The following is a 25,189-nucleotide window of genomic DNA, read 5'->3' on the forward strand; positions in this document are numbered from 1 at the left end:
TGACCACAGTAGCCTCCCCTAAGGACCAATTTGTGGCTTCCTGGCCAGCCCACACTTGGATGGCAGCTCAGAAGACTCTGGTTTTATTTTTGGTAAAGATTAACTCATGTGAAGAAATATTAGTGTTCAATCCAAATACATTTTTAAAAAGAAATAATAGCAACAACAAAGATTCTATGCATGACCAATACTGACACATTTCTTTTCTGAATATTTTCTGTATGTGGTTGGTTGAATCCAAGGAAATATGACCAAGTAATACATAAGGGCTATAACTGAAAAAGGTAGTTTCTTAATACATGAGAAACACAATTTTGGTGAATTCATCTAAAAAGTTGAAACATACCAATTGACAAATAAAAGCCAAAATGCATGTGTCAAAAATGTTTCTAAAACATTACCAAGTAGTTGTAATAGAACTGTTGGGTGTCATAGACAATTTCATAGCTAATTAAAATATTTTTATAAATATAGCCATCAGAATAGAAAAATAATCTTGATGTCAATCATTAGTAGAACATCTTTTATTTTTCAGCACCTGGGATTGAACTCAAGACCTTGTATTTGCCAGGCAGGCATTTATTCTACTGAGCTATCTTTCCAGCCCCAATTTTTTTAGGATATCTTGGGTTACCTAAAATACATGTTTCTGGACAAGTGGAAATATCTTTTTTATATTTTAATGCTTACAAATAATCATTGAGGTTAGCTACATAATTTCATTAAGGATTTATGGTAAAATAGAAAAATATTTTGATGACATATATGCTATAATAACTGGTCAAGCAATTACTATTTTCCCTTGTATATTATCTTGTGCTTCTCAGAATTTACTAGAAATTGGTACTAATTCACTTAAGGACATTCTCCAGCTGTCACATGTCAATAAAATTTTTCCAAAATATTGCTTTATAAATAGGCTTACTATCTGATAAATATTAAAGTAATTTAGTTTTTTCTTCTACACGTTATATTAGTACACCTATTTATTTAAAAGCATATGTATGCCCAAAAAATGCTAAGAATTGTACTCAAATCCTCACTGTCTATTTGCAGAGGGCATATACATAAAGCTAAAAAGTGACATAGTGGACAAATATGGAAGGATTAGAAAGTAATAAGAGAAGATCATTTTCCAATATAATTTATAGAAAATAAGTGAAATCAGAACTCACATGGCCAAAACCTGAAAAGGCAACAGATTTGATCTGAATATGAAGAACTGAGATGATCAGAGATCAGATTACATGGCGTTAATGGCTAAAGGAAGGAGTCAAAAGCAAAAGAGTAAGTAGAATAAATTAAAAAACAATGGCAGCTTTGAGAAAGAGGGTGCCCATTCAGTAGAGTTAGTTTCACCAGGAGGTGAGCGAGTGAGCCAGGAAACATAGACAGAACATCAGACAAGACTTCCAGAAAAGCTTCAGAAAGTGTCAAGAACAATGACATAAGTGTTTTATGGATGAGTGAGAGGGCTTACAAGGGAATAGATTTAATACAGGACACATAATTTATAAGGTCATTTTATAATCTGTATTCACCCAAATAGTTAAATGCAGAAGAGTGAAAGGGATTTGTCCACACACTAGAGGCCTAAAGAATCCAGATGAGAGCCTAGATCCCTTGGCAATGTCCTACACAGGTCCTACTGAAGACCTCGAGCTCATGGCAATGTCCTCCGAGAGAGCAACTAGAGGCCTAGAGCCCATGACAATATTCATGCAAATTTGTACCAAGGATCCTCACTGGGAAAGTGCGAAGGTCAGTGATGGAAGCCAGAACGTCTAGGCCAGTGGGATGAAGCATCTGTGCCAGAAGGCTAAATAATCTACACCTGGTGTCAGGAGGTGATGTTCAAAGTAAATACGAGTGCTCCCCCAAAGAGAACCACAGTCATCATCAGTGACAAGGACTCAAACTCCTCTGACAATGAGAAGAAGCACTGAGTTTAGGCAAGCAAGCTCAAAAAGCTTCTCCAGGGGGACCAATTGCACACTGTCTTCCCCTCCAGTTCTGCTTGTAAGCTGTGGGCAACAATCCTCAGGTGGGCCTTTCACACCCAGAACCACAGATTCAGTTCAGCTTGGTATTACAAGTTAACAATTAGTTATTCCACCACAAAGATTTTGAAAAGAATTTATGATAATGTGTCTTTTACTGTAATAAATATTTTAAATTTAAGCATTCAGCATAGTATTCAATCACACCTTGTATCAGGCAGTGGCCAGAAGGACAAAATGGTTAAGAAATGCAAAGTCTTATTATTCTTTTGTATTGTCACTCTTATTTGATTAACCAAAAACTTTGATAATTTAATGAATTTTTCATTAATTTCCCATTGGGTTGCCTTTTATTCAGAATAACAATTTGTATTTGGTGTTAGCCCAGGGGAAAAAGGAAGGCCTATATTCTATTCTTTGCTTCTAGTTTTTGTTCTTGAGGTCCTGAGTTTGACGTGATGCTAACATATGTCCTTTAGAAATCATCTATTGTTTCTCAGTGGTAAAATAAGTGGATTAAATTAAATTAGCTCTGGTTCCTTTCTAAATACAATACTAACTGGAATATATTCTAATGTTCCTTCTATTTTAAAAGGATTCTGCGATTAAACAGTGAATAAATGGAGTTGATCGAAAGAAACAGTGCCTGGGATTTGCAACTGAATGGCTAAATGGCTGGATGATGCTATAGTAATTAATGGTGAGAAATGAGGGGACCTATAGACAGGGGAATAAAATATGTCCTCATTTCAACAGATGATGTGAGATTCCTAGTAGTGGTAGTAGAACACTTACACATGGAAATCAGGCTCAGGAAAGAGTAATGGTGTGAAAACTCACATTTTGAAGTTTTAGCTTAAAGATTATATTCAGAGACTATGTCCTTTTGTGTATAATGATTTCAAAAGGTGACATATAAATACCAAACATGAAAAAATAACCAATTGATAATAAGTGAAGAATAACAAAAAATATCCTTGTAAAGTAATTATTAATGACATTTTCATTATAAGTCATATACAATCTTTTAAGTGATATTTAGGAACACTTATAGTGAGTTGGAGGAACATAATTTTAAGTACAACCATTATGGTATCAACAGTTTGAGCTACAGTCCTGAGATAAACATCCTATCTGGTTAAGTTCAGCTATTAGTTGCTAGGAAACCTTATATCAAGTGTTACTAACTTTACAAAAGTATAAATAAAGGACGATTTTGTTGTGAAAAAAATAGAAAGAAAAGATCACATAAGTGTATATGTAAATGCAACATAGTTAGGATAGATATACAGCTACTTTCTCTTAGTTTATTGAGAAAAAAAGATTTGTACTAATATTGTTTAGACAAAATATCATGTCTACATCTTGTCCTCTGAATATTGGAGGACAACAATATGCAATGTATTAATTATTGTAGCTGCCCTGCTGACCTGTTTTGAAACTGTTTCACTGCTGTTTTATCTTTTTCCTCATCAAAATGAATAAAAAATAAAATAAAAAATAATAAGAGCTAATTTTTTTAAATCCACAGAAAAAAGAATGGAAAGAAAAATTTAAAAAATAATGGAAACTTGTCTGTGATGGAAACATGGGTGATTTAAGTAGCAATTATCCGTGCAATCTGAGTTTGGGGATATTCTACACTGAGTATTTATTAATTTTTTAACATCTTTAAAAGAAAAGAGACCAGAAAATAAAAGAAAGAAAAGACAGCTCACTTCTAGTTACCTATTGGAAATAGCTGGAGGTCCACTCTTAAACAGCCTTCCTCTGGCAATTGTTAAAGAAAGGCAATAAGACAAATTGACCACCTCATGAGAAAAATTTAATAAATAAAAGGCTCTGCTGAGAGATGGCATCGATTCTGCTTTATTAGAATGAGGTTTCCTGAGCCCATTCACCCAATGCGTAATCAGCTCCATCTTTACCTCAGTGTTAATAATTATTTGATTTCTGCACTCCAGACCCTACTACCCTGCTCTCCAGAATCATCGACCTGCAGGCAAGCACAGAGATCCTTGACCTCTGCCATCCGTCACTACCATGTATCAGCCGGATGCACACTGAAGAGGACCATGTTTCTTTTTCTAAAAAAAAAAAAAAAAAAAAAAAAAAAAGGATTCACTCAATTTAAATCAATAATGCAAATTTTGTCATTTTGAAAGAATCCCATGAAAAGAACCATTGATTAAAAGAATTGTAGAGAAGTATCACTGTCCATGTGCTTTACAGGAATTTCATAGATACTGGGAAGAATATAATCTCCTGTAGAGGTTGAGTAAGCAACCTGTGATGAAATTAGAGAAAGAAATAAAATTGTCAACACTCAGTTAGAGACCACCCTGGATCTACGGAGTTTTTGATGTTGGGATAATCTTGTTCACATGTTCCTTTTTATGCAGACTTAATGAAACACATAAAAACTCCATACAGGACCTGCCTGTCAATATTCAACCGATGATAATGATTTCCACTTTATCTCAACCTTTTCCACTTGCTTCTTCTTCACCTTTTTACTGTTCTCCAGAAAGATTTAAAAAATGTAAAATAAGTGAATAACAGCAAAGCACCTGCAATTTTGACCCATCAAGATAAATGGTCCCTTTAAGTTAAACTTCCCCTCTTGGCCTCTCTCTACTTAAACTGCTTGGGTCAAAAACTTAGACATCTTTGAGTTCTCTTTGATCTCACACTTCACAGCCATCATCTCTGAAGATCTACTTTAGAATCCAACCATAATCTAACCACCCTCCATTGACTCTGTGGTCATCACCCTGTATTTGTCCTGTCCTGAACACCTTACTTTCTCCACTAGATTATGGAAATACCTCGCAATTCATCTCCCCTCCTCTTCCTGTGTCTGCTTCCTGTTGTTCTTAGAAAAACAACTGGACTGATCTTTATAAAATAGGCATCTGACCATTTCACTCCTTCTTCTAAACTCTTCCACAGCTCACACTCCACACAAAGTAAAAGTCAAGGTCCTTATCCTGGCTTCTCATGGAACAATAATCTGCTGAACAAGCTCAATGACATGTGGAAGGGATATGATAGTTACAGAAGGCTGGGCTTGGCTCCTGAACATCCACACATGAGCTCCAGGGATACACATATATTAGTTAAGGCAGCCAACTCAGGGCCATCTCTTGGGCTTTTTCTCCTTTAACATTGCTGCCACGTGAAAGAGGGCAGTTTGCTAGGAGAAAGCCAGCATGAAGACAGACAGTCTTTGTGTCCTGTGTACTAGAGCCAGTACTGTTCACTCTCAGCAGGGCATCTAATCCCAGAAATTCCTCTTTCCCTCAAACAAACTTGACTCATGCTTCTATCCTTTGTTACCAAAGCACTTGTGTATCAGTCAGCTTTCCAACTCCTGTAACAAAACACCCAAGACAATTATCATATGAAGTAAACAGGTTAACTCTGACATACAGTTTGGGAGGTTCCACCTAGGACTGAGTGGACAACTGTTTTGGACCTCAAGGGATACCACACACCATGGTAGATGCACATGGCAGGGATTAACCTCTCACTTCATAACAAGGAAGCAAGAGGATGAGAACAGGAAAAGAGGGGGGTCTCCCAGTAATGGAATAACCCCTGTCTAGACCTTTTTTCTTAAAAATTTCCTACTGTACAACCTAAAGACCCACACTTTAGCCCAGGCACCTCCAAGCCTCTATAAATGTAGACCAAATGAAAAGAAGACAGGCAGCCTTTATATTAACAGAATAAAAAGAATAGGCAATACATACAAAAAGCAAACTTTTGAAAGCAAAGTTATCAATATACAAGGCTAAAAGTGAAGTAAAGTCTAAATGAGAAAGATCAATTTTGTATGTTATTATAGTTATTTTAATTGTTCTGCTGTATGGGAAAATCAGATTGTGTAGAAAAAAGAAAAGGGAAGGAAACAAAAGAAAAGCTCATATAAAAAATGGGGAAATTCCAATGCATATACCAAATACCTGTGAATTTTTGAAAAGCAATAAAAGAATAAGAATCCAACATAAGAAACTCAAGTTTCATAAATGATTAAAACTATCACTTCTATGGATGGAATATATGATGCAAAGAACTCTAATTAACAATTATATTCTTAGAGAGGAATATTCACAAGGAAAAAAAGAAATACTTCAGACAAATATTTGAGTTTTTCCTTCAGAAACTCAAGAAGTGATGATAGAAATATAGTTATGTTATGAGATTTTATCATTTGACTTCCACTCTTGGAAAAACCAAGTAGACAAAATAAAGATCTTCATAGTATTATTATAAATGTCATTCAGACATGTGTATATGTATATCTGAAGCCTAAAGTCAAAGAACACACTTTCATTTCAACCAGAGCAAAACACAGAAATGATAATTTTAAAGGTGGAGAGTGTTTAAAACTTTCTCGCATTTGTCTAGAATGGCTCTTTTTTTAATTATCTGTGTCTTTTATTTTTTTATATTTATTTTTATTCAGAAATAAATATGAATGAGACAGTTTCACAGCTGATTAATAGGAGAGCTTTGATAATCAATACACTGTACATTGTTATCTTCTTAGTGGCTATCCATAGTACAAGAAGCAGACAGGATATTCTGTCCAAACACTGTTAGTACACCTCTTTCTTCTCATTGAGTTAAACGAAAGTAACTGTAAATTTATCCTATTTTGTATATATAAATACAAAATGATCTTTCCTTTGTATCTTTTTTAATTTTAATTTTTTTGTCCTATCAGAGGTGAATATTCTATTGGCATCTTAATACTATAGGTGTTTGAATTCAACTAAACAATCTAACACTGTCTAGCAGTCTATAATATTAGTGGGTTATCCTCAGAAGTTATTGACTTGAGCCTTTTACAGCTCATCATATTAATATGGATTTACTTTATATACCTCCTTTTTATACTTTTCTGCTGGATGGTTAAGACCAAGATATAGCAAGACCTATATACCAAGGAATATAACTTTTGTATCTGATAAGGTCAGCCAAGTACTCTTAGGATTTACCCTGTAGCCCTGTACTGCCTTTTGTACATCGTTTTGTCAGTGTCTGACATGAGGATGAGTCACAGCCATCGCTTGACCAATTTGCTCTCTGTGAAAGCTTCAGAAAATGTCTTTTCTCTCCATGTGACTCTCCCCAGGTTCACTTTAGATTATCGAACACATTTCTCTGTAGCTCCATAATCTTCTTGATCAGAAAATTTGGAGCACCACTGAGTTACATGTTGTTACAGTACAGGTTCCCCTATGTCCCGAGTCTTCACTGACCTTGAAAGGCTAGGGTCAAAATGTTGGCTAACCATGCAGCCCTTCCTTTTCTCCAATTTTGATCTGCTAACTTAGGTTGTTAACCCTCCAGAAGAGAAGCTAATTATTAACCTGCAATATATGCGGTTCGGTTTACCCTATCTGTCAAAATATCAAACATTTTTTTATATCCTGGAACAGGCATTTTCCATCAGATATTGATATGTTGAACTTTAAGTCCTTACAGAATATGAAGAAAAAATAATTATGTAAAAGTAGAAATAAACATTTACATATTTTTACAAAGAAATTTAGAAACCTAATCATATGTGGAATTGTATGTCCTTATATTAGGGAGACAATACGATATTTACAGATGTGGGTCTGGTTTATTTCACTAATAAGTGTATCTTCAAGGGGCATCCACTTAAATATGAAGACTTCAAGTTTATCATTCTTTATAGCTGAATAGTACTCCATTATATAAAAGCACCACATCTTTTTCAACCATTCCACATGTGATGGGCATTTTGGTTGTTTCCAAGATCTGGCTATCACAGATTGTGCTACTATAAACATAGGTACGCATATATCACTATGATATGATGCTTTCAGTTTAGAATGGCTCTTAAGGATTTCATTACCATTAAGTTCAAGAGGCTGGGTGGAAAATGCTTCTTCCATTGTACAATTTCTTCATCATTAAAAGATCTCTTTTCAATAGTCTTTCTCATGAAGTGTGTTTCAAAAGTTTCCTACTTGGTTCTTCCTTTATAAATTAAGACTTCTTCAGAATTAAAAGGCTCAAAACCTTTGTCCAGAACAATTCCAAATTTCTACCAGAAACCCTGCACAGGGTACCATTAGGGCAACACTGAAGCCACATGTAAGGGTCCACCGTTCAACCTTCTTTCTCACAGGCACACTTCACCATTGCACGGTTACCTCTTGTACACTCACCATGTGCCAGGGCCTGTGTCGGCCAGCAGATGTATGGGAGTTGAACAATGCAGGTTGATCATTGATGAAATTAACATGAAAGGTGAACTGTGAAAATGTTATGAAAAAAAAGAACACGAGGATACCAATGATCACCTGATATTCCAAGACCCCAAGGAGACATATGGTTGTACATCAACCCAGAGAACAGAGACATCTAAGGCAGACAACTTCCTTCTTCACCATCCTCTCAGCTGAGGTCTCTTTGTCTAGAGAACTGAAGGAGCAAGGTCTACTTTCCAGGATTAGAAAGAGGGATACATGTAAGAATACAAAGTGATCCCTTGGTACACACACATACCCTCTGAGTGTCTGCTCCCTTTCTCTTCTTAAGAGACAATGGACCTAGCTCTCCATATGTGTGGAAACCATGTGGATAAGACTGAGCTCTGGCTTCCCTCATTCAACTCCTTTGCAACCATTCTGTAAAGGAGTCATGAAAACATTAATTCTAGCCACATGAATTTGTAAATCTGTGACTACACTATCTCTGAAACAATCACCCCATGTGGCTCTTCCTTATCCTGCCTTGGGCCATTTTAAAGATTTGATTGGATGGTATCTAACAACAGCCTGTTGTTAAGAGTGAAGAAGAGAGAAAGAAATAAAGCAAGCAGAACTACATTTACTAGAACACAATGGACATCACCAAAGTTCAGTATTAAATAGCCTAGCATGCCAACTACCTTCATCTCATTCCTGGTCCTGGGTCTAGAAGTGGTAATATTGGTGACTACAAATAGAGACATACTCATACTCCAGTGATGTACTTCAGATTTCCATTCCTAGGAGGCCTGGAGACACAAGTATGTCTATATGTACTACAACTAGTGCTTGATCTCCTTATGATGTTTTCTTATTCATTAGCTTACATACAGTAGAAATTAATGCAACTTGAGGGGTGACAATTGCTGTAAGTATGTAGTCTCTTAAATTAGCTTGTAGAGTTCTCAAACCCACCAGAAAGTGTGTATACACGGGTTCTTGACTGATAAACACTAAGCCACAGTACCGACACTATGGTTTCTGCAGATGACTTCTCTGGTGCCTCTGGTTTCCATGGAAACTTCTTTACCTTATCTATGATGCTTTCATACATTTTTGAGGCTCTGTAAGGCTGAGTTGATTTTCTGTTGATCTTGGTATCTGTACAGAAGATGGACTTGTATATAACTGGCTCTCAAGAAAAGATCTTTTAAAAATAAATACACTATTTCATATAAGAACTCACAAAACTGTAATACTAAGCACATCAATGTCTTAAATCTTCCTATACAGGAAATAATACAGAAATTTTGTAAATATTTTGGTTGCTGGACGATAATGATTTATAAGAAGTTACCATCAGTGAGCATAATATTGCATATCTGTAATCTGAACACTTCCATTGAGGCCAAGGAAGCAGAGTGTTAAGTTTGTCACCAGCTTAGGCAACTTAGAAACTTGGGGAAAAAATCATGTCTTGAAGTGAAAAATGGTTTGGGATGTAGCTCAGTGTGAAGGCCCTAGTTTTATTTACGACGACGACGACTACTACTACTACTACTACTACTACTACACACACACACACACACACACACACACACACACACACACAAAGTTATCTCTTGTCTTTTCTTTGAGAAAGCAAATAATCAGAGAAGCAAATTCTTCCTTCTAGTCATTGCCTACCAGCTTGTATACATCTCACCTTCCTTTCTAGTTAGATAAACATTTAAAACCACAGCTCTGAGGGAGACCTGGGGGTGAATGAGTGACCAAGTTCCAGAGAGAAATACGGGCACCATCAAATGATTTATACCAGCAACCACTGTTTTCCTCATTGGACCTTCGACAATATCAGCCACAAACAAGAAAACCCAAGTGAAAACCTTCACCCCGGAGTTGAAAGCGTGTCACTCCCTGGAAAGAAAGAAGTTGTTGCATTTGGGAGCTCTAATCAGTGGAAGTTCTAGAAGGGTTTAGTGAATATTAATTCCAATTTAAATACATCTGGAAATACTTGGTGTTTTCTTTACAAACCAGTCCTTTCTTTATTTGTACGTATGTGTGAGTCTGATGCGAAGGAAATGCCAATACAACAGAGGGAAGTACAAAGCCGTTCACTTTACAAGCACATCTCCAAGAATGCGCTACATGGCAAAAAATAAATGCTAAATTGATTTTATATAATTAAGCAATAAAAGAGTGACTGTTCCTCAGCAGTTAACCCAGATAGTTATTAGCTGCTAAGCAATGCTCTGCCCTTGGGCCTTAATTAGTAGGTGAAAAATGTGAAACAATTATTGTGGACTAGTGTGAAAAGCTAAGAAAAAAGTTGGCCTTCTACTTTCCAGAGATTCCCTGTTCTTAGCTTTGTGATTTCTTACCAACTAATAAAAGTTTAAATTATTACATCTTTCTTTGGAAACTGCTACAATATTTTGGAAAGCACATATATTTGTATGAAATATTTATTAAAGGCCTTCTTAAAGGTAAATAGTACCACAGCTTTTGTTTTATACTGTTTTCCTTAATTGTACAAGAATGATCATGAAAAATACAGAAAAAATAATATAAAAAGACTAAAAGCTACATAAAACCCCTCCTGTAAACATTTTGTTCAATTTCCTCCTCTCGGTGTACATTTATTTATGATGCAAAGAATTAACATGTATGCATGTTTTTACCCATGTTTTCCGCATATCTTTGTATTGTGAATACATTTTCATGCCATTAAAATTATTTTCAGTTTCTTTTTATCTTCTTCTACTTGTCCCAGATAAATATAGTCCAAAGCTGTATGTTGGGGTGTCGTGTTGTTAGTCACTGACTTAATAGGGAAGCCATACTTTCACTTAGCCCCCTTCCCCTGACTTTCTTGGTTTTCTGTTGTAAGCACTAAAGTATTAACCCAAATCCTTTAATCTTCAGGTCCTTCAGGAAGTACACGACCCATGTGCTGAAAATGAGGAATCCCAGGGTACGTGAGAGAAGACTTGAAAATGAAAACTCAAAACAGAAGAGTAACAAGTGGAGAAGTGCTTAGGTTTGCTCTGAAAAGGTCCAGAGCTGAGTGCCTGCAGGCTTCTCACAGCCCTTCTCAGCCAGCGTCATGGAGACCACAGACTGGCTTTGCAAAATCCTCCTCTTTTCCATGACTTAAGCATATCTGTATGTTCAGGAATAGGAGGTAAGAATATGTATGTGTTTTAGTTGGGGCTGGAGCACAAGGTGTGTGAAGCAGGGAAGCCCAGAAATGAGAAAGACTTTGTGAAACACTGGCTGCACCAGAAAGCAAAGTCCATCAACTACAGGTGATGGGTGTAGACTTTGAGGTATGATATGAGATGCAGATGCTAAGAAGATGGGTGGAGGGGAATGACACAGTCTCCTGTGCCATGGTGGAACCTGCTCTGGAGCCTCAGAGTTAAAAATGGGAGTCCCTGAAGACACTGGTAACATTGGTCTAGTGGCAAATAAATGTTCTGTGACAATCCAGTTGAGAGTCTGCTGCTATAATTTAAGCCCAGATAATTGGGTCTTCAACTAAGATTGTGAATGGATGGCTGGAAACAAGTGAAAAGTCAGTAGCACAATACTTTACCACTTCCTGTCATCATATGCTTGAAAGGGTAGAATTAATTATGGGTTCTTAGAATTAAATCAATGCACATCCCCGAAGCTACAAAAATCAGCCTAATTACAGTGCTGTGAGCATCTAGGATACCACAGAGTCTTCTAAACTCACTGTGACTCTAGTAACAATACTCAGGATCAGCAGCTAGAGCAATGGTAAAACAGGTCTAACAGATACTGGTGTCTGTTATTTCACTAGGCCAGTATGACTAGATAAATATGACCCCAGGTGCAACCATTTAAACAGGATTTTTTTTCCATAATTTTATTGAGAAACAAATAGCAATGCGACAGTTTCAAACCAAATTGGTAGGACAGTTTCAATGAATAAAACATTGCATACCTTCTTCCTAGTGGTTAATTGCTGTACAAGATGCAGACATGATATCCTATTTACAAACACCATTAGAACAAATCCCTCTATTCATTAAGAGACTGTAACTATATATCTATCCCAACCACTTTGAATACACAGATACAAAATGGACATTCATCTGTATCCCCTTTTATGTTAAGTTCCACTATTTGAATATTATAGGTGTGTAAACTCAGCAAAATATTCTAAAAGAGTCCAGTAGCCCATAATAGTATTGGGTCTTCCACTTGACTGACAATGTCAGAAATTGTTGACCTGAGTACCCTACAGCTCAACATAACAGCTTGGCTTTACTTCTTATATTTCGTTTTTATACTTTTCTGCTGGATGGTTAAGACCAAGGTAAAGCAGGACTTATGCAACAAGAGTTGTAGCTTTTGGGTCTGATAAGGTCAGCGAAATCCCCTCAGGATTTATCCTGAGATCCTTAAACAGGATTTAAAAAAAAAACCCACAAACATAAAATTCGCAATTTAAGTTAATACCTATTTATGAGAGGCAAAATTGCAAATTGAAGAGACAATCACACATAGATATCATGAAATTTCCTGTAGTTCAGTGACTTTAGATGAGTTCCATCCAAACCAAACAAGGAGTCTTTTTAATGAAACTGTTCCACAGACCTGTTATCTTGCCACACTATCATATGTAGAGAGCCTAACAGTCTCTATGCCATATGACAAAGATGTAGATTTCCACAACCCCACAATGGAATTCCATACCATAGTTCTGAGATAGCACTCTGGGAGGCTGAGTAAGGAAGAACACAAGTTTTATCAGAGCCAGGGAAATTTGAGGTCTTAGTATGAAAGCCCTGGGTTTAAGTCCCAGTATTAAAAAAAATAATAATAAAAAGAAATAAATAAAAGCACATGCCTAAGAATGTTGGGCCTATTCAGATCCACAGACTCAGAATATTGAGGCCTCATTATCTACAAGTTTTTAAAAGGACTTTTTAAACTTTATTTAATTTTTTATGTATTTAGTACAGGGTCTATAGGATCTCACTACACAGATAAGATTTGCAGTAGTCCTTCCTGTTTTACAGCCTCCCAAGTGCTGGAATTACAGGTATGTGCCACCATACTCAGTCTCAGTCACCATCTCAGTGTACCCCAGGGGTAAGTCTGGCACAGCATGCCAGAGATCAAACCCTACTTAGTCCACTGAGCTATCTGGTCTGCCTTAAAAGGACTTTTTCCCAAAATTTTATTGAGAAACAAATAGCAATGAGACAGTTTCAAATCAAATCGGTAGGACAATTTCAATAATTAACACACTGCATACATTCTTGCTAGTGGCTAATTGCTGTACAAGATGCGGACTTGATATCCTATTTACAAACACCATTAGAACAAATCTCTCTATTCATTAAGAGAATGTAACTATATATTCATCCCAACCACTTCGAATACACAGATACAAAATGGACATTCATCTGTATCCCCTTTTTTGTTAAGTTCCGTTATTTGAATATTATAGGTGAGTTAACTCAGCAAAATATTCTAAAAGAGTCCAGTAACCCATAATAGTATTGAGTCTTCCGCTTCACTGGCAATGTCAAAAGGACTTTTTTTGAAAGGACATTGTACACTGAAAACCATGATGAATAACTTTTTTTTTCCTGTGTGGCTTTAGTGATTTCTTAGGAATTATGTATGTAGTGAAACAGCAGTGCCACAAAATCCAAATGGAACCCCAATCCTAGAAACCACCAGTTTGGTAGCATTGCTCCTGCAAGGGACCAGGTCTTGTGAAAGACTCTGTAACACACAGACAATATCCCCTAGAGCATCTTCTGCATGGTTTTGTAAGTTTTCTAAGCCACATCAAGGTCACTATGAAATGAAGCCTGGCTTGATTTTCAAAAAAGTCATCCACTAAGCCTAAGTGGGGTAGCTCAGACATGTCAGTAGTATCTGTCTCTTCTCAGTGTATCAGGAAAGAATGTGGTGACAACCTTTCAGTGACATTTAAGTACAGCAAAACACACTGATGAAGTCACGCTGTCCACTTAAACTTAGGGTACACCTAGAAGTCCTTACTATCTTTGGCTCCAGGAGGATAAGGTATGTTAAAAATGACATAGATGTGATCTTCTTAAAACACTGAAGTTAAAATGAAATAAGTGGAAGATTATTATCAGAAACAATATCTGTCAGTTTAAGTAAAAAGCATTTTGGGTGAGCTCTGATTTTGAGGTAGACTTATTGGTGTTTGGCTTGTTATGGATTAATTTATGATAATCAAGAACATATATCTATAGATGGTCCTACCAAAAAAAGGATTTTTCATGTCTTTAAACAAAGCTTCTCAAGCAGATACAAATACAAACACACTCAGACATCTTATCTTTGACAAAGGGGTCATACATATTCACTTAAAGAAAGATAGCCTCTTTAACAAATCATGCTGGAAAAACTGGCTGCCCACATGCCAAAAATTAAAACTAGACCTGAATCTATTGCCATGCACGAAACTAAAGTCAAAATGGATTAAAGATCTAAACATTAAAACAGAAACACTAAATCTCCAGGAAGAAAAAGTAGATGGAAATCTTGAAGACATAGGAGTAGAAAGGCAGTTAATGAACAAAAATCAAACTGCAGGGGCTGGGGAGATAGCTCAGTAGAATAAGCACTTGCCTGGCAAGTGCAAGGTTCTGAGTTCAATCCCCAGTAACACCAAAAAATATATCAAACTGCATGGTAAATACTTCAAAGAATCAAAAACCAGGAGCTCCTCTTACTGGGAAGTTTCTGCACATCAAAGGAAATCACCAATGGGATGAAAAGACAGCCCTCAAACTTGGGGGGAGAAATCTTAACCAATAATCACATAGACAAAGGTCTTCCATCTAGCATATATAAAGAACTAAAACATTCTATAGGGATTTAAATTTTAAAACATCCATGGTTGTTAAAAAATAGTAGTTTCATTTTATATCTAAGGTAAGTAATATTCAGACAGATAGAGATGTTAAGATTAACTGACTCTGTTATAGGATCATAATATCAGTAAGTTTCTCCTCTGGATGTTTAACAGCTAAATTTGCAGACCAAAAATTAGAGAGATAGATGGGCTAAAAAGATAGCCAATGTTTTGCCCGTAGCCCTTAAAGGTCAGTGAGGACTCAGGACATAAGAAAACCTCTGCTGTGACATCCTGTAACTAAGTGATATTCCAAATTTTCTGATTAAGGAGATTATGGGGCTACAGAGGAAAGTGATCAACAATGTATAGTGTGCCTAAGGAGAGTCACCTAGATAAAACAAATTCTCTCAGAATTTCATAGAGAGCAAGTTGGTCAATCAATGACTGTGATCCATCCAGATGGCTGACACTGACAAAAGATCCACAAGGCACTGTACATGGTTCCAGGGTAAATCCTGAAGAGATTTGACTGACCTTATCAGATAGCAAAAGTTACATTTTAGTTATATTGGTCCTGCTTTAACTTGGTCTTAACCATCCAGCAGAAAAGTGTGACCACAAGGTATAAAAGTAAAGTTTTATTAATATGCTGAGCTATAAAACACTCAAGTCAACAACTTTGTACAATTGCCAGTTGTGACAATAACTATTATTATGGACTGTTGGACAATATTGGGTTATTTTGCTGAATTTAAGTACCTACAATCCTTGGACTGGCATCAAGTATGAAAAGGTACTTCAAAAACTTCTCCAAATACAGCTTCTCTAACAGCAGTGGAACATCCACCTCTGACAAAACAAAACAAAAAAAGAGAGATATAAATAAAGGACCATTTTATAGTGAAAAGAAAAAAAAAATATATATATATATATTATTTAGGATAGATATACAGCTACTTAGTTCAATGAGAAGAAAGGTTTGTACTAATGTTGTTTAGACAAGAGATCATGTCTGCATCTTTTCCTCTAAATAACTACTACAAACACAACAATATGCAATGTATTAATTATTGTAACTGTCCTACTAACCTGTTTTGAAACTGTGTCATTGCTATTTTATCTTTTTTCTCATTAAAATGAATTAAAAAACTAAAAAAAGTTAGGGCCCCAAAACTTAAAGACCCAATCCGAAAATGGGCATCTGAGATGAATACACACTTCTCAGAGGAAGAAACACAAGAGGTAAAGAAATACCCAAAAAAAGGATCCACATCATTGAACATTCAACAAATGCAAATTAAAACGTTAAGATACCATATAACTCCAGAAAGAATGGTTATCATAAAGAAATCAACTAATAGCAAATTCTGGAGAGGTTGTGGTGGAAAAGGAACACTTCTCCACTGTTGGTGGGGAATGAAGACTAGTACAACCACTATGAAAATCAGTGTGGAGAATCTTCAAAAAACTAGGATTGGAAATCCCAGTCAATCCAGCTACTCCTCTTCTGGGTATTTTCCTACAAGCATGGAAAATATACCACATTGATATATGTGCATCCATGTTTATAGCAGCACAATTTGTCACAGCCAAATCTGGGAAACAACCAAAGTACCCATCAACCGACAAATAGATGAAAAGTATGTGATATTCTTATACAATGCGGTATTATTCAACTATAAAGAAAGACAAGCCTTCATAGGTAAGTGAATGCAACTACAAGATATAATCATAAGTAAAATAAATTAGACTAACATATGTAAATATCATGTTGTCTCCCTAGTGTAAGGACCCAAAAGAATAAATAAAACCTGAAAGGTGTAACAGACTTAGTAAAACAGAAAGAAATGGAACTTAAGGATTAAACAATGAAGAGGAGATAAAGGAGAAAATATAAGAAAAAAGTAGGGGGAAAACATGCAAGTATATATACAGGATGACTGAGGTGATTGTACTAAAAATCTCCATCAGTTTTTTGAAAATAGCAGCTAATGTGTAGAATTTTCACCTTGACTAATTCTGTATGCTGATATCTGTGATCGAAGCAACTACATCAGAGACAGCAATGTGTAATACAAAAACCATGCTTGAATACCTGTCATCTTGGTCTTGTAAATGTGTACCATTTTTAATGTCATATGGATTATTTCTGTACTCTCTTTAAAACTTTTTTTTTTTTTTTTTTTTTTTTTTTCGAAACCGGGGATTGAACTTAGGCTCTTGCGCTTGCCAGGGAAGCGCTTATTCCACTGAGCCATCTCCCCGGCCCTAAAACAATTTTAAAAAGTAAAAATAAAAAATAAAAAAGAAAGAAAAGAACAAAAAAATTAAGGTTTCTTGAAAGCAAGCAGTAATGTGCAACCATATGTCCAATCTTACATAACTATCTCTGTTAATCTGAGCAACAGATTTGATGATAAAATGGGTAATATATCAACCATTGTTAATCAGCTTTTCTTGTTTTGAAAATCTGTAACATATGTGTTGTTGTATGTTGCCATGTTTCTGCCTTTGTTTCTGATTTTTGTTCTTGCTTTTCCTTTTCAAAGTAAAATTAAGCTAAAATTTAAAGAAATAATAAAATAATCAAAGCTTCTCAGCTCCCTTGTCCTCTACAAAAGTAAATGAATAAATTTAGTTATATTCATTACCTGACACATTCTAAAATTCTGTAAAACAAATTTTAAACAAACAGAAAAGTGTAGTTTATGTTACACTTGAATAATTGCGATACAAGATGACAATTAAAAAACCAAGACAATGTGATGACTGCTTTTTCAAATATTTTTCATTTCCTTCTCTGTAGCCATAGTGCAATATTTCTGACTACTTTCATCATTTTACCCAGAAGAAAACAGGCCTCTCATCAGGGCTCAGCAATAAAATCCAGAATATTTGCATTCAGCATGCAATCTCCCAAGTTGAAAAGCAAATATTTAGTCCAAAGACCTGGGGAAAAATGGAGTCAAGAAATGTTTTGGGTGATGATTAAAATAAGGAAATAGGCAATCCTCCCTAAGAATATGGTGGTGCACAACAAATGCTTCATCTGCTGGGATAACCAGGAGGTTATTGCTGTGTTTGTTGCTGTGCGCCTGACTTTGTTTTGAGAATGGGGCTGCTTCCAACATGAGCAATTGGTGTTTTGAGAACCTAGCATTTTTGTCACAGAGGTGGGAGTGGTGGCTCCTGCATGTGGGATTGGCACTTCACTACAGCTCTGGAGTGCTGAGGTGTATCTGTGATGGAGGTAAGGAAGAGCAAGAACTGGTGAAGTATCAGGGCACAATTAATAAAAAATAAAGGTCAATAATTTCATCATAGCTTTGAAAGCTCCCCCAAAACAAGTACCAGCCAATTAGAAAGGAACAAGGATTACACTGCCCAGATCTCAGAAACTGGGGTGTATCCTGAGGATTTGACCCCTGTGACAAAGATTCAAAATGAGTGTCTACTCCTCTTCTTATCAGCTGGAGTCCAATGGGATTCTTTCCAGATCCTTGGTGTCCTGAACAAAGAACTAGACAAGACGAACAGGAAGGGCAGTGACTTGTAGGTTTATTGACAGCAGAATGGAAAAAGACTGCAAAGTGAAATCAGGCAGAAGAAAAGGCTCACAGTGGCCCTAAGGATAAAGGAAAGTGATCTTTTGTACAGAAACTTCCCTCCTCTTCAGGCCTATATGGGATGTGGAAAGTCATCCTATCAAATGTTCACTTGGTATCATGCCATATATAAACTCTTATTTAAAAAAAACAAAACTTCATTTGACTTCTTGTTAAATGTAAATGAGAGATCAGGAATAGTGTGTTTTGATTGGTTGTGCCAAAATGCAAATGAAGGATTAAAAAAAACACCTTCTGATTGGTCCTATGGATAGTACCAGAGTCATATGAAGAACTGAAAATAACAACTTGTTTTGTTTTGTTTTGCTGTTTTTGTGGCTGGCTCAGCACACCCTGGGGGCAGGGCTGACACAGCATGTGGTGCCAGGGATTGAACCACTATTCCTGAGCTTACCTAAGCTTGCCTAAGCAGGTGATTTAGACCTTTGAGCTATCTCACTGGCCTAAAAATGCCAACTTATAATTGGTCCAAAATAGCACTCTCCTCATTAGTTCTGTGGTCAGTAATGATGGTATCACTACACTGAGAATGGCCCACTCCCTGGGTGCATTCTTCCTCTGATGCGCTGTGTTACTCTGATCCTGAACACAACCTTGTGTTGGAATAGCTGACTCACACCATGTGACCAGCCTTGTGCAATAGTGTCATGAAGTGAGCTGCTTAGAAAACTGCCCACATTTTCAGTACAGATGTGAGGTAGACAGGGCTGACCTCAGAATAGATCCTGGAGAAAGTTCTAAAGCCATTTAAATATCTTCAGCTTTTTTTTTTTTTTTTAGTAACAAGGAAAGCTATTAAAAGTCTTGTTCAATTGGTAGGTTTATGTATCCTGGCAATAATTTTAGTAGAGTTAAGCTGGCTGCTCTGTGGAGAGTAGAGAATGAGGGAACGGAGGAATAGGCACTGCCAAGGAAAGATAAAAAAGAGGAAACTTTTAATCAGTGAAGTCATGGTGGAGATGCTGGGTCAGTTACTGGACTGTGAACATACAGTATGTTAAAATCAGAAACAAGGTGAACTGATGTGTTGAAGTGTGCTGAGAAGAGACTAAAGTTAAGGTCCATGAAAGGCACTGGCCTACACAACTGACAGCAATGAGCTGTGTTTACTAACACCATGGTGATAGATTTTGGTCATCACTGTCAACAGAGACAGATTGACTTAGCCAGGAATCTGAGTTTCTAAGTGACATTAGAAGTCAACCTAAAGTTAGGAGTCACCGACTGAAAAGAACACCAGTTACCAGAGCTTTGGTTTCTCATTAAGAAAGGATAGAAAGTAACTTCAGAACTTACTTATTATTCTTGAAGAAACAAAAGATTTATCACTCTTTCATTCTCTTTTCCTGAGTTCAAGGCCTTGGTATGCTGCAGAAATGATTAAGATTCTGGTTCCAAGTGGTCATGAGCAGTTTATTCATTTTGCACACAACTTGGGATGAACTTCTAAGATATCTGTTGTATTGGTCAGCTTTCTATCATCATAGCAAATACCTAGGATAAGTCAAATTATAAAGCGAATAGGTTTATTTTGGCTTGCAGTTTTAGAGCTTTCAGTCCATGGCTGTTTGATCCCATTACCTTGAGCTTGGAGCAGCACATCCTGGATTCAAAGAGGCAGAGCAAACCTGCAACCCTATGACCAGGAAGTGAAAGAAAGGAAGAGGAAGTGAGGTCCTCCTGATGCCTTCAGGCCATACCCCCAATGATTGCAGATGTTCCATTAGGCTCTGCCTCTGAAAGGTTCCACATCTTCCCAGAAGAGACAGGATAATGACCATGTTTTCCACTCATGAGCTTTGTAGGGACATTTATCAAAACTATGGCATATTTGTTAGGAGTTATGATAGGCTGTAGAAATATTAGAATCAAACCAAGAACTTGATACAGTAGTCTAGACCAATATCAAGTTAGGTTGTTTCTTGATAATGTATTGAAATAATTGTGTCCTAGACATTGCCATAGAGCGTTCCTATAAATAGATTTAAAGGAAGTAAGAATAAAGTGGATTACATTAAACTCGGTGTATTAATATACTTAAATCACAAAAAGTGCTAGAAATATGTAAGGTGTTCAGCTTATGTTTGTGGTTTTATTTTCATGGGATGACTTACAGAAATTAAAGAAAGCAACCATATGGTGGACCTGGGATTTCTTGTGGGGGTGCCTTGTTTTGTTTTATTTTGGTACTGGGAATTTAACTCACAGCTTTCACACTGAGCTCCGATACTCTTCTTTATTTTATATTTTGAGACAAGTTCTTTCTAAGTCACTAAGTTCTCTAGACTGACCTCAAATTTGTGATCCTCTTGTCTCAGCCTCCCACTATGCTGGTATTCCGGATGTGCCACGAAGCCCAACTTTGAGAATCTCTTCCTTATGCTACCTCTTGGTGCCAGCATTGGTCATGGTCAGGATAGTTACTCAGCCAATCAGAGAGGATACTGGAACTGTCACCAGAGTAGCTTCCCAAACCTTTAGCTTTCATTTGCATTTTCTATTAGAAAAAGAATAAGAATTTTTCCTTCTTCACTGGTGGTAGGAACTGCCTGACCAGGCAGAAAGTAGATGCCATGCAAGGAATGTGCAGATAAGCTAGTCTGTGACACTCTGAGCTTTCCCCCAGAACACAGACTGCAAGAGAAAGTGATCGGTACATGAGGTCACCATAAAATACATTTCAAGCACATTCACAGTCTCAGAGCTGTGAACCAGACAAATGGAGACAAAAGCATCTTCCAAATGGAACAAAATAATTATTCTGTTAAACCAAAGCCTAGTGCCTGTTCTCAGACAACTGAGACCAGGCCCTCATTTTTTTGTGCCAATTTATATGTCTGATTTCTCATTGTTTCCTTTAATTTGAAAAAGAAATCCTTTTGGACTTTTCCTAAGGAGGAGACAGAGCTAAAAGAGAATACAAGCTCTTTAAAGAATAGTGCTTGTTAAAATTGTAGTATAATAGTTTTATCAAAAGAATTGTTTTAATACATGAAAGAATTGTGTCACAAGTGGTGAAGAAGCCTTGATTACTCAAGGGAGAGAAGTTCTGTGAGTCCCTGGCTATGGGGTATGGAAGGAAATGCCTGGAATACTCCCCTGATGGGGGAGGAGAGTGAGCATGCATCTTAGCAGGAAGGGGCTGCTATTCTGCTCATAGAGAATCCCCTTTCTGTTCAACTCCCAATGGCCAACTTTCCTGTCTTTGTCAAGATTTAGTGTTATCTTGTCTCTTGTTTTCATTTATTACCCTTTTTTAAGCATTTATTTGAAAGACAGTATGGTAGTAATTGTTATGACATGACAAGCAGTACATATTTAGAAGACCAGAATAACAGGCATTCCAACCATGACCCTAGTATTACACATTGCTATTGTCAGAGTAGCTGCTTACTTCACAAGTATATAGGTATTGCTTTATCTTGGCCTTAACCATCCAGCAGAAAAGTATAGAAACAAAGTATAAAAAGTTAAGCCATATTTATATGCTGAGCTGCAAAAGGCTCAAGTCAACAACTTCCGACATTGCCAGTCCTAAAGAAAACCCACTACTATTATGGACTACTGGACTATATTGGACTATTTTGCTGAAATCATGCACCTACAATATTTAAATGGCAATGGAATACTCATCTCTGACAAAACTAAACAAAAAAGGGGATACAAATGAAGGACCATTTTGTATCTGTATATTCAAAATAGTTAAGGTAGACATACAGTTACTTTCTCTGAATTCAACCAATAGAAATAGTGTTTGTGGACAGGATATCATGTCTGCATCTTGTACTATGAATAACCACTAAGAAGACAGTAATATGCAATGTATTAATTATTGAAGCTGTCCTATTAATTGGTTTTTAAAACTGTCTCATTGCTATTTGTTTCTCAATAAAATTATTTTTTGAATGAGATTTTTTGAATAATTTTATTGAGAAATATATAGCAATGAGACAGTTTCAAATCGAATTGGTAGGACAATTCCAATAATTAACACATTGCATACTGCCTTCCTAGTGGTTATTTGTTGTACAAGATGCAAACATGATATTCTATTTACAGACATTATTAGAATAAATCCCTCTATTCCTTGAATTAAGAGAATGTGGCTATATACCTATCCTAAACATTTTGAATACACAGATACAAAATGGTCATTCATCTATATCCCTTTTTTTGTTTAGTTCCATCATTTAAATATGATAGGTGTGTGAACTTAGCAAAATATATTCCAAAATAGTCCAGTAGTCCATAGTAGTACTGGGTCTTCCACTTGACTGGCAATTTCAGAAGTTGTTAACTTGAGTCCCCTACAGCTCAACATAACAACGTGGCTTTATTTCTTGTACTTCATTTTTGTACTTTTCTGCTGGATGGCTAAGACCAAGATAAAGCAAGACCTATGTAACAAGAGTCGTAGCTTTTGGATCTGACAAGGTCAGTCAAATCCCCTCAAGATATATCCTGAGATCCTGTATCTCAGATGGTAGATCCTTTGTCAGTGTCAGCCATGTGGATGAGTCACAGCCATTGCTTGGCCAATGTGCTCTCTGTGAAAGCCTGAGAGAATGTTTTCTCTCCATGTGACTCTCCTTAGGCACACTCTACATCATCGATCACTTTCCTCTTTGGCTCCATAATCTCCTTGATCAGAAAATTTGGGACACAACTGAGTTACATGACGTTACAGTACAAGTTCTCATATGTCCTAAGTCTTCATTGACCTTGGAAGACTAGGACCAAAATGTTGGCTTTCCATGTAGCCCTCCTTTTTCTCTAATTTTTGATCTCAAACTTAGGTTGTTAATCCTCCAGAAGAGAAGCTTATTGTTATTACCCTACAACCTAGGCTGTTGAGCTTAACCTATCTGTCTGAATATCAAACATCTTAGGCATAACATGTAACAGGTATTTTTCATCAAGTATTTATATGTCAAACTTTAAGTCCCTATAGAATATGACAAAATAATTAAAAAATTAAAATATATATAAAAATATGAATAAAGAATTATATATGTTTACACAAATTATTTTTAAAAAAGAGATTTAGCATTAAAAACATTTTTGCATCTAGACCAGGCATAGTGGTGCATACCTGTAGTCTAGCATTCGGAGAGGCTGAAACAGGAGGCTTGCACATTTAAGTTCAGTTTGGGCAATTTAGCAAGATTCTGTTGCAAAGTAAATCAGATAAAATAAGGTAAAAATAAAATGAGCTAGAAATGTGGTTCTGTGTGAATTCCATGGGTTCAATCCCCAGGATCACAAAAGAAAAACAGCCCTTCCTCATGAGTGACAGAATAGGGCCCTGGGACTTGGCCTGGAGATCTTTCTTCTTTTATGAGAAATTAGGGCCCTTGTAATCAGAGAAATGTATGTTTGTGACAGCTTACCTGCATGCATATCCTTTAGGTGCAGGAGAACAGGGACTCTTACATTTATGTGAACATGTATAGTAGTATACACTTTTAGGACTCTAGCTGCACAATATTTATTTATTTATTTATTTATCAATTTATTTTATGCATTTGGTACAGGCTCTCACTATGCAATTCAGACTCTTCGTGACCCTCCTGTTTTTACCTCCGTGGTGCTGGGATTACAGGCACAAACCACCACGTCTGGTCTCTGTTGCCAGCTCAGCACACCCAGGGGCAGGGGCAATGGAACATGTGGTGCTAGAAATGGAAACCTGTCTCCTGCTCTTGCCTAAGCAGGTGCTTACCCTGATGAGCTGTCTTGCCAGTCCTCTAAATGCACAATGCGCAATACAATTTTTTTAAAATATACAAGTAAAATATCTAATATTAATGATTTAGCAATGAGAAAAATTAGCAAAAATTTACATATCCATGGATAAGGACTTAGCATAGAAAATTTAAATGCATTCATATATGAGTCTAATGAGTTTGGTGAGTAATTATTTAATTGACAAGTACAGAGTTTCATAGTTTGAGTTGAATAGCAATAGACTATGGAACAGCATTTTGGGCCAGCCAAATAGCTCAACAGATTAAAACACCTGCTTAGGCAGATTCAGGGTCCCGGAGTTAGACCCCCGGGGCCTGCCATGCTGGCCCCGCCCCCATGGCTCACTGAGACTGTGATTGAGGCTGGGTATAGTGGCACGTGTCTGTAATCCCAGCACCTGTAAACAGGAGGATCACTATAACTTTGATTTACACAGTGAGACCCTGTAGGATTTGTAAACCCTGTACTAAAATACAAAAAAAAAAAAAAAAAAAAAAAAGCATTTACCCTATCTCCCCATGAAGAAAAGATTAACGGTATTATGCTGAAGAAAATGATTAATAATTTGGTCATTAATGAAGCTGGGTGTGGTTTTATGGGTCTGTAATCTGAGAATTTAGGAGGCTGAGGTAAGAGAATATTTATAAATTTGAAACTACCCTGCCCTACATAGTGAGACTGGAGAGAAAAGGAGTAGGG

The 25,189-nt window shown here is 36.6% G+C and overlaps 1 pseudogene; it reads left to right on the forward strand.

The window, feature by feature from the left end:
• Positions 1-1,629: 1,629 nt before the first annotated feature.
• Positions 1,630-25,189, forward strand: part of LOC101590290 — a 54,095-nt pseudogene continuing 30,535 nt past the window's right edge.

Source organism: Octodon degus, unplaced genomic scaffold (genome assembly GCF_000260255.1).
Source record: "Octodon degus isolate 3935 unplaced genomic scaffold, OctDeg1.0 scaffold00204, whole genome shotgun sequence".
NCBI lineage: Eukaryota > Metazoa > Chordata > Mammalia > Rodentia > Octodontidae > Octodon > Octodon degus.